This window comes from Pyxicephalus adspersus, chromosome Z (genome assembly GCF_032062135.1).
Source record: "Pyxicephalus adspersus chromosome Z, UCB_Pads_2.0, whole genome shotgun sequence".
Lineage (NCBI taxonomy): Eukaryota > Metazoa > Chordata > Amphibia > Anura > Pyxicephalidae > Pyxicephalus > Pyxicephalus adspersus.
The window spans coordinates 21,235,452-21,245,867 of record NC_092871.1 but is presented as its reverse complement, the minus strand read 5'-3'; positions in this window follow the sequence as shown (position 1 = coordinate 21,245,867).

Sequence of the window (10,416 nt, the reverse complement as noted above, 5' to 3'; positions counted from 1 at the left end):
GCCCATCTGTACTACCTACACCTACTACTATATTACCCAGATTCACTTTGCAGTGCTAAGTTTTACATTCTGCCCCCCAGCACTTTGCAATCACACATCTATTAGTACCACTATGTGTCTTGCCCCTTCTTCTGGCCTTTAAGGTCCAAGGTCCAATTGAGAAAATTTCAGATGTCCCTACAACAATACTCATGACTGTTATGCTGCTTAAACTAATTTTGCCAGATTTTCATTAAGGTTCCAAACGGTCAGTCAAGCAAATCATAGGCTTATGCATTGTGATTCAAATGTCCCTGGGTAGTGGAGTGATAAGAACATAAGTAAGAGGCACCTTCCCTACTAACACTATATTAGTAAATTAATATTATTAGAAATAATAAAACAATAAACATCACAGCATGTTTCGTAAAAACAGTCATTACTTGGGGTAATTTTTTTATCTTAATAATGTGTTTTCGATTTTGATATCTTTTTAACCATTTGTATATGGGGCAATACAGAGCAGGTACAGGGGCAATAGTTGTGTGTATAATCTGAGCTTTACCTATTTGTATAGATATTTCAGCAAATCAGTTACAAATTGATTTGTGGACAAAATATATATTGGAAACAAAAAATACACACATGAAAATGTCACACCAACCTGACATCATTCTCTTAGGAATCCCCCACCACCATCACCTTTTTATAAAACTTTTTATATTGGGGCATTCAGTCCAGTCACAGATCCTTTATCTATGGCTAAAGGTAAATGCTGCAGAGAATTGCACCAGAAACTAAGTGAGGCCCGCAGCAAGGGGACTAGGAGTAGGACCTGCATGATAGGGTGTGAGGGCAGCCCCATTGGGTGCCTAAAAGGTAATGTAAGTTAGGAGAGGTGGGGTTAGCTAGGGGTCAGTTAGGAAGTGAAGTGGGAGGAGAATAGAGGGATTAAATAGGAGATTAGTTGGAAGTTAGGTACAGTTTTTTGTGGGAAGAAAATTTGTAGGTAAGTCTCACATCATGGAGTCTTTTGACCCCCTGATGCAACAATTCATTGCTGTGGCGCCCTCACAAGGTGAGGCCAAGTTGCAGGATAGGGTGGCGGAAGTACTTGAGGGGGCTGCTAGTGGGCCCCCTCCAGTTAGAGTAGGCGGGCTACAGCCTCGGAGGCATAGGCCTCCCACCTGAGCCCTAAACCCTTTGCCAGGGCTCAGTGCCATATTGGGAGCCCCAAGGGGGACCCTCCTAACCTGCCGGCTGGGCGAAGCATGGTCCAAGCAGGGCAGAGGTTAGGGAGAAATCCCCTGCATCAGCGAAGCTCTGTAGAGGGGGCTGCGGCTGCCAGGAAGTGCAGTCCCCATTCTCCTGCAGGTGAGGCCTTGAGAGGGGAGGCCTCACCTGAAGTAGGAAACCCACGTTCTGCGGGGGCCCCGCAAAAGCAGTCAAAAAGGGGGTCTGTGGCTGCCAGGGGGCATATCCCCCGTGTGGTGAGAAGACGAGTGCCGCGTGGTGAGGCCTCACCTAAAGCTGGGGCCCCAGCAGAAGCATGGGAAGACTGGCCTGGGCCCAGTGGGGGCTTCTCTGGGTTCGGGAGGTCCTCCAGGTGGCCGGGGGCGAGTAGGCCGCTATTCAAGATGGTGACCGGAAGTAACGGGAAGCAGTTGCACCGCATAACTAGTATCACCCGGAAGTGACAGGGGATGCAGCTCTGTTCCTGGTAGTTTCCTGGAAGGGGAACTTTCCTAATCAGAGGTAGGGGACATGGAGACAGGCCAGGAGCTGGATGCATTCAGGGCCCCAGAATGGCGGCAGAATCCAGGGACTCGGATCTGCCAGGTATGTCCTTTGGGGGTCCTTGAGAAGGGTGTGGGGTGGGGGCAGGCAGCGGGGGTAACATGGGGGAGTACAGGCGGTCTTAGAGGGCCTGCGAGAAGTGGTGAGGACCTTGCACCGGGGGGGGGGGGGGGGGGTGTGGTGGTTGGGCAAAGGCGGTAGGTTTGGACAGTGGGCGGAATGAGGAGATGGGGACAGGGTGCATGGGGGGTCTGAAGGTTCAGTGGTTACAGGGGGTAAGGAAGGAATATTTTTGCAAAAGGTTGGCAGCAGGGGTGAAGGCGCCGTTGCATTTTGTGCACTTGTCCAAAGATGTTCGGGAGGATTTGAGGGTGTGGAAGATTTTCTTGGAGTCGTTTAATGGTAGGGCATTGTGGTTGGAAGGGCCGATTGACGTGGTGGATTTGGAGCTTTACACAGATGCAGTGCGCTCTACTGGGTTTGGTGCATATTTTCAGGGCAAGTGGTGGTAGTAGTGGGGAATTTGGTGGTTTTGGAATTGTTTCCTATAGTGGTGGCGGTTGAGTTATGAGGGAGGCACTGGCGGATAAGAAAGTGAGGTTTAAGTGTGACAATCTGGGGGTGGTGAAGACTATTAGTTTGTCGGTGTGGTCAGTTCTGGCGGTGCGGTCGTTGTGGCATTTAGTTTTGAAATGTCTGCAGCTTGTCACATTTCGGGGGTTGTAATGTCATCATTGATGCTCTATCTCATTTCCAGTGGGACAAGTTTAGCGTGTTGGCACCGGAGGCGGAGACAGTGGAGTTATCCTTGTCCAGAGGAGCTGTGGAGGATTCCACTGGGCTGATCGGGAGTATGATTCAACGGCCGGTGAGTGAGCGGACGTGGGGGAGTCATGCAATGGTTTGACAAGAATGGGACAGGCTCTGTGCACGGCTAGGGGATTGGAGGCCTGGGATGGAGCTGGTGCATCTACTTTTGTATTGGTTAGCGCAGGATTTTACTAGAGGAGTGTCGGTGGCATTGGTGAATAAAAAAATGGCAGGATGGCCCTTTGGTTTAACTTGAGTGGGGTGAGGGATGTCACAAAGGACTTTGTGGTGAGGCAGGCAATGAAGGATTCCGGACTTTAGGAGGCCACTGTCATTTGATTTGCTGTTGGGTTTGGTTGTTCAGTTAGAGGAAGTGTGTTTGGGGGGTTATGGGAAGTTAAGGCAGCTTTTGTTATGGCATTTTTTAGGGCCATGCGTATTAGGGAGTTAGTTAGTCCAGCCAGGTTTAAGGCTTGGGGTATTCTGGTGCAGAACGTGCGGGTGTCTGTGGACAAGGTAAGTTTGGTCATTCGGCGGTCTGACCGATCAGATGGGAAAAGTTCATTCGGCGGTCTGACTGATCAGATGGGAAAAGATTTTCAGGTGGGGCTTTCTAGGATGTCAGGGTCCCCGATTTGCCAGGCAAAGGTAGTAGGGGAATTTTTGAGGGGTAGGCCTCAAGTTGAAGGTCTGGTGTTGGTTCATGAAGATGGGTCTTTCCTGTTCCGTCTTCAATGTATTGCGGTTTTTAGATGTTAAGCTTGGTTGGCGAAAAATGCAAAAGGTTACTAATCAAATTCCTTTAGGATTGGGGCTGCTACAGAAGCAGCTAGATGTGGGTTGGGAGAGCAGGTCATATATTGTATTGTATATACGGCCACATTTGTATGAGTGCGGGGTTAGGTTGTGGGAAGATCAAGGAACAAGGAGGTGTTGTTGGGTTGGTATTGGTTACTTGTTTATGATTTGTTTTAGGTGTTCAGCCGTGTCTGGTTTGGATAGTGGGGCATTCCTATGTCTGGTGGAGCGCAAGGAGGGCTGAAGTGCCAGAAGGGAGACATTTGGGTCTATCCGGGGCTGAGGCTACTGTGTGTTGGATCGGTGTCATAGGTATGTTGTGGAGTAGGGTGGTGTCAGAAATCTGAAGATTTGCAGCGTTTCTTGCGATTAAGGTTAGAATTTCCGGGGTTGGTTATAGTCTGGTCGGATATGGTGGCTAGAACTAGTTGGAGGAGGTGCGTTCCATAGACAAAATCATTAAGGCTATGATAAAGGTGAATAACGAGGTGGGCAGATTTGTGGCCCGGAATAGTGGGATTGTGGTGTGTCATCCAGAGTTAGAGGAGGAGACTTGGAGGTATCTGGGCAGGGATGGTGTGCACCATAAGGCCATAGGCACAGATATGTGGTTTTTAGGGTTGCAGGATGGAGTGCAACGTGCCATCCTGGTGTGGAGGGGCGCAAAGGCATGAGTTCTCCCGCCTGTACGCTGTGGCGGTTGGGGTTTAGGAGGGTAAGAGTTCTAATGGTAATTTTGGAAGGGCAACCCAGTGTTAGGGTGCCCATTTAAAGGTGTTATGGTGTGGGGTCCCTGAGGTGGTGCTGATGCTTATATAAATTGAAGGTATACTTTGTTAATGCAGACTTTACCTTTCCTAGGTCTGCAGCCTGTTTTTTTTAAATTTTTGAGCTGTTTGTTGGACATTTGGGCACTGTGGTTTAACGGGGGGTTTTATATGGGTTTACAATTTTTGGGGGGTTAAAAAGGGGAGGGAAGGAATGGATGGTATGTTTGGGTGTGGTTATGGTGTGAAAGGGGAAGTGTAAGAAATGGGACAAAGATGCAAACTACCCTAGTCATGTCAGTGCTGTTATCAGTAACATTTTTCCATAATCCCTGGGTGGCCTGATGATGCTCAAAGTGGTGTAAGGAGTATTGCAGCAGGGCTGATCTACATTTTTTTTTTGAGATGAGGTAGGCTTTAATAAGCAAATACAATAATTATGTTATGTTTCCTATATTACCACTGAATACAAATGATAACAATCTTGTTTGACCATGAACAGAGAACAATTCATTAAATAAGGGACCGGCGACAGTTTAAATTTATGTGTCCTGTACAGAACCCCTCTGCTTGAGCAATACACCTCGCTCCCTTCCTTATTAATGGAGTGAATCTGATTACACATAAAACAGAAGGATTGTCCCAGACAATTAACCTCCTATTTCTAGCAGGCTGTAGATGGTTAAGAAGAGCTGAGTAATTTAACGGCTGGATCCTCTGTGACCTCCTACCCATTAAAAGGAACTGATACACCTTTTCTTAGAGAAATCAATGGAGTCCAATCAAGCATTGTCTTGTTACAGCTCTCTGTACACCCAGGGACCCCCTTAAATCAGTCAGGCAGGTCTGAAGCTATGTTTCCCTCGTCATCATAACTCAAAGGTGTCAGCAATATTCATCACATTCCTTTGGGTGATCATTCACTTCAAAGAAACCAGCAAGAATTGATTTTTACTGGAAGAAGAAAACCGCAACTTGTCAATATACATAGCTGCTTTCTCCTGCCTGTGCTATTCGTTTTATAGCGTAACATCCACCCGCTAACCCCCTCATCTGTTGTGGGAGAATCCTCAGCTCCAACTGATGTATCTGCAAAATCATAACAACCCTCTCATTAGGTGCTTACTCAGACTTTTACAATAAACCCATGACAATGATAAGTCTACGGAGGGTGCTTACCAAGACATGTTATGCAAGACATAGCTAAATTGCTGTAGGCAGGATTTTGGAAATATAATGCTGAATAGAGATGGCAAACTACAAGGACCGCTGTATATGAAGGTCTAGCCCAACCACTTATAAGCAGGGTTTGGGGCAACAGAGGCGGGCAGAATGGTCGCTTCAGCAGTAGGAGAGACAAAGAAGACAGGACTTTTCTGCCTATGCTGCTAAGGTATTTCAAAGCTCATTGGGGGAACACCTTGACCTTTTCACCTTGGGTGTAAAAAGACCTTATCCCAGTATTGCTCCTACTTCTAGTGCACATTATTTCACACAGTATTAGGATAGTGTGTAAAACAAACCATTACAAAGCATACACAACGATTACTAGAAGGAGCTTTCCTTAAGCCTTTAGAGAGATAAAAACACAACAAATCAAGTACAAGTAGTAAGGACATCCGACATACGGACGACTCTTAGATACGGCTTCCCTGCTTGCTCGTTTGCAGAACAGAGGCTTTGTGGGAGAAGAGGGCAGTTTTCAGGATTTGCAGAAAAAATCTTTTGCTAAACACAGCTGAGGTTGTGGGTGATCTTAAGAGCTGAGCTGTTCTGCAACCTCTTGTAACTCTTTAATGACCAAGACAAACTCTACAGTTGTTTCTTTTTGCATATCAAAGCACAGCTTGCTCCAGAAGTTAATGAATGTCTGGTCTTTTCTTTTTTGCTTTGTGATTAGCTCATAGTGAGGATTTTATACAGTTACTGACGCCACGTTGCCTAATAATATGTTGAGACACACATCTGTCCTAATTGCATTTGTTAAAATAATGTTCTGACTTACCGTATTTTTTGCCATATAAGACGCACTTTTTCTTCCCCAAAACTTAGGGGGAAAAGTTAGTGCGTCCTATACGACAAATGTGTTAAAAAAAAATAATTAAAATATTATACTCACCCGATACCCGATCCTGCGTGTGTTTCTGGCTGCAGCGTGTCTCTCTTCTCTCCTCTGCCAGCATCGTGTTTTCTCCTGTCTGTAAAGCAAAGCGAAAGAAGCCGGCACAGCGCCACCTGCTGTTCCCTGTCCTAACTGCCGTACAATAGAAAAAAAGTGATCAGAAGGGGAATTTGAATGACACAGAGTGATCAGAAGGGGAGTTTGAATGACAGGGTGATCAGAAAGGGAATTTGAAAGGTACAGAGTGATCAGAAAGGGAATATGAATGGCACATGAGTGATCAGAAGGGGAATAATCTTTCAGAAACTTTTTTTTCTAGATTTTCCTCCTTTAAAATTGGGTGCGTCTTATACGGCGAAAAATACGGTACATACAAATTCAACTTAAGAACAAACCTACAGTCCCTATCTCATATGTTACCCAGGGACTACCTGTATTTTAAAAGCCTACTTTCAGCATTTTTCTATAAATGAGTTTTAAATAACTTTGAATGTGTTTCCTAACTTGCTAGTGAATTGACACCCCAGAAAGTTTCAATTTGCTAGCACAGTCCCTTCATTTTTTAGATATCATAGATCTCTTCTCTTCTGGCACCTCTTTACATATTCTTTATAAAGCTGCCAAGGCTGAACAGATTAAAAAATATATATATGGTGTTCTATCTTTATTGTTATACAGTCATATTTTTATGATTTTACTTTAAAGTGTTTTTCAGAGTGTTTCTTTACAATCTTATAAATTGTCACATTGTGATTAAATATCAATTTATAAACATTAGTACTTGAACCAGTTTCTTGAGGTAATCTGCCATCTAGTGGCCACATCGGTATTTGCACATTTCATTAAAAAGTAAACTTTATGGTGAAAAATACAGGAGATGCAACTGATAACTTTATTCTGAAAATGCAAGTTGCCTGGTTGTCTGTGGTTTTCATTCCTTCTTGGACTCCAACACAGAACATTAATGCAGATCATTTACAGAGTGGACTTACAATGTCTGATTTGTGTACCTGTTTATGTGATTGATGCAGAAAATACTAAAGTCACTGAATCATGACAGCAATAGTACTATCTCAGCACAAGTTTCCATGAAAGGAAACCTGGCATGACAGTAATTGGACTATAGCCATTGCTGACTTACTTGTTTAAAATGCTAACACTCTGCTTGTAATGCCGATCTTTGGATTTTGATTTTGAGCGTGGTTATTGGGAGCTCACTTATTGATATTTCTCATTAACTTAAAAACTCATTTATGAAAAAGGAAAATATAAAACCTGCATCAAGATGCCTATGTTCATACTTATTCTTTCCTTCTTCTTCTTGTGACATTCTTCTTCTATGTCACATACTTCTTTTTGCAAGTAAATTTAGAATGGAGTCGCTCTAGAGCAGGCGTTCTCATGTTTGGCCCTAAATTACTTTTTGGGTTTTGGAAAACCCCTACTAAAACCAATTTATGGGGGTAAGTGGTGAAAAAGCATTTTAAATTATTGACCAATGAAAAGAATGCCCCGTAAATAGAACAACTAAGAACATCATTTATGTATTTTATCCATGCATGTGGCCCATGTTGGCATCAGAGTTATAGAGGCATCATTATATGGGAGGTTAGCCATGGTTAGAGGAACCCTAGCAAGCTCTGGCTGGGAATGGGTAATCTAGGGTATGATATAAACCTGAAATTCCTTTTAGACTTTTGGGGAAAGGACTTCTACTTTTGGCTTTTTTTTTATTCTGAAACCTCACTCTTCTCTTGACATCAAAGGAACATTGGATGTAGTTGACTAACTTCTCGATAGGAATGCTGGTATTGTACATTGAAAGGGCAGTTGATGAGGCTTCTCTGGTCTGAGAAGTCAAGTCCTAGCAAAAAAGATTTACAGTCTGAGCCCAGCCAGATAGCCTTAAGAGGAGCTTACTTGAACAATTGGTGTGATTCAGAGAAAGAGATGATATAAAGAGACAAGTAAGAGCAAAGGAGAGAAACTCAGCTAGGGTTCATTGGTACTTTAGTGTTCTAGGAGACAACAGGGGAAAAGTGAAAAGAAGTGCAATAAAAAGAGAATGAACTGTTACTAACCCCACCCAATGTTCCAAGGACAATTAAATCTTTTTTGCATCTTCAAGTCCATTATCTGTCTCCAATTCTTCCTCTTTGCCATAAACAATTCCTGCACCCTGGAGTTGGAGTAAGAGTTCTGTTTGATCTTGCCAACTTAAAAGTTCCAAGTTGTAAGACCAAAGTCTGGGAAAAGGTTAATGGAGGTCAATGAAACCAGAAAGGTCTTTTTTCGGGAAAGCTGCATAAAAACACAACCATGCATCTGCTCAAGTCTGCAGGTTCTCAGGTCAGCCATGTAACGTCACTGCTTTACCATGAACCTGGGGAATGAAATGGAGGATTCCCACAGCAGCTATAAACCCACATATTGGGCAAGATAAGAAAACATGAATTCTTTGTGCTAAGGGGTGATGGGGTTAGTCAGCATTTTGATAGACAGAAGGTACATTACTTTCTATGATGTTACACTATTGCAGACCTCTTTGCAGAAACCCTAGCTACTTTCTTCCCCATGATTTGACATTGCTGTTATTATGAGCAGGCTAAGGAAGGCTGCAAAAAATCTGCAACAATGCAACTGCAATAGTATGTAGGTAACCCTCTCAGTCTCTCCATATTGGATCTAGTTGGGCACAATCTAGCTCCATAGCTTCCTGATAGGTGACGTTTCCTTTTTTTGTGTGTTCTGGTGCTCCAGGGAATAAAAGTTTTGCTGGTACAGCAACACTGGCACAATAGCAAATTATCTGCCAGAATTGAGGTTTTTTTTGCAAGTTGACCATATAAATATCTCGAGGGGGGTTCTTCATAAAACAGTTGGCAAAACCTGTCCCTTAATTTCTTTGGCTTTTTGCCATTTTCTGCTGTTGGGTTTTTCAGCTAATTAGTAAAATGTCAAGTAGGGAAAACAAAATGCTGCAAAACAAAAAAAGACTGTAGGAAAAGCTATAAAAAATTGGCAAGTAAACAGCAAGAACTGGAAAAACTCCAGTAAAATACAAAACAAAGACTAACCTATAATGCAATATGTTCCCATTGCAGCTTTCCTCTGTAGTAAATAGCACTATATGACCAATTAGGAGCCAGAAATAACCTTTGTTAGTTTAAGTTTTTTTTTAAGTGTACCCATATTCAAAACAATTTTTTTGGTTCTAAAAATAGTAAAAACGAATTAGATCCTTTTGTTAAGTCTTACTGCCAGAGACTCCCTTGAAAAATTATTTTGCTTCCTGATACAAAAAAAAAAGTTTTAAGCTTGAATCCCAGCTAGGACACCATTTAGAGTTCTCCCTGTGATCGCATGAGTTTCTTTCAAGCACTATGGTTTCCTCCCACAACTCCAAAACATGTAATTAGGTTTTTTTAGGCAATTATTGTTATCCCCAGACATTCCCTTGGTAAGTGTAGAAAAAAGTGCAGCATTGGGTTGCATATGGATGCCAGAGACATTAAAGTATTAAAAATATAAAACAGGCTACATTAGCCAGACAACTCCATGAAGTAGTAATAATAATATACTAGGAAACAAAGTTTTTATAAACAGGCCACAAGGATACATTTTTATAAGAGAAAGAACTGGAGAGCTTTTGATTTCAGCCCTTTATAAATAGGCCCCAATACTTTGCTATGATCACTCTCACTTTGTGAGACTTTCATACTGTATTTTCCTGTCTCTTTGCCTCTCGATGTGCCCCCCTTTCCCCTTGTCCCCATTTCTCTTTTTCCCTTTGTCTGCCATCCTCTGTCTTCCTAGTTAAAATGCAGGACGGCTGAAAGAAACAGGTTTACACATCAACAATATCTGTTGTGTCCCAATGCCACATAATCGCCATCTGCCCCTTTGTATGAAGCATTGAAATGGGGTTGGAGGCGGCACCTCCCAGCATGGCACTGGCTGGCAGGGGACCAGACAGGAATCTTTACCATGGCACTGTTATGGCAACTCATGCAAATGAATCCTAAAGTAACAGTAACTACTTCCAGAACAACTGCGGAACAACACAAATCATGCTGAGCAATACTCTCTGCTACTCTCGAAAAATCCTCATGGAACTTCTTAAGGAAAATTAGTTCTTGCAGA